The sequence below is a fragment of the Echinococcus granulosus genome, assembly GCF_000524195.1.
Source record: "Echinococcus granulosus chromosome Unknown EG_S00431, whole genome shotgun sequence".
NCBI lineage: Eukaryota > Metazoa > Platyhelminthes > Cestoda > Cyclophyllidea > Taeniidae > Echinococcus > Echinococcus granulosus.
The window spans coordinates 5,127-6,171 of NW_020170810.1; positions in this window are offsets into that span (position 1 = coordinate 5,127).

Here is a 1,045-nt window from a genome sequence, read left to right on the forward strand (position 1 = left end):
TCTTACCGTTCCTGTTTGCGAGGTCAGTGGCTACCTACAGTAGTTTAGCGGTCTCATTCAATGTAGAGTCGTAAAAATTTGTCCATATGGTGAAAAATGCTACTACAATATACACTGCTACCTGACAATGTCGATGCATAATTTGTTGCATTTTGATGGCCGTTATGCATAATCTATACTTGTATTATGGCACTAAATTCTTGCACTAGGCGAAAAGACACAACAGACGAGAATCGGAAGCCATTATAACCCATGCTTAGAAGATACTTGAGTACCTAGTTGGGGGACATGAATTCGCTGTGCTGTTCAGTGTGGCCAGCCTCTAAACATCTTTGACCACATAATCCATCAAAAGGGAGTCGCTTTATACAGAAATCGGTCAACCCAAACCTAAGGCTTTAAATGCATCTGCTTTGCTTCTAACTATTGAGTCGGGCAAAATCTACTGTGTCATTTAAATGCAATTTTCTCAATTTACTACCTTACAATTGGTCAAAAATTGCTTTTTTATTGAAACACTGAAAACTTTTAAGTTACTCAAGTCTATGTAAGTGGAAATGAAAATGCTATTCCCCTTTTGTTTTGATTTTGTTTTGCATGCAAGAGCACAACATTTTCTGGCAGGCAATGCTGCCGCATTATGCTTCCGCACTTGCACCGATATAGTGGCCCATATTCTAGTCCAAAACTAACCGGCATGGTAGCTTGCTCACCTGCAGACGGACAGATATCTTTCCGGTATCCCAGAACACAGTGAGACAATGCTTCAAATGCAAGTTAATCACAAAGCTCCTCACTTCTCACCTGGACAGTGCCTAATGAAGAAGTGCTGACACCGTTGTCAGGTCATTCCTTATCCACGCATGTTAAACTGCAGATTGGCTGTGCAATTCGAATCAAGTAATAAACAAGAATTGGTGCAAAATAATACACTATGCCCCTTATTAAACCACGTTGGTTGTCAAGCATCCTTCAGCCTCAGGCGGTGTCGAAGCCAGTTAATCAATTCAATTCAATTTAAAATAAGGATATAACTATATGTACG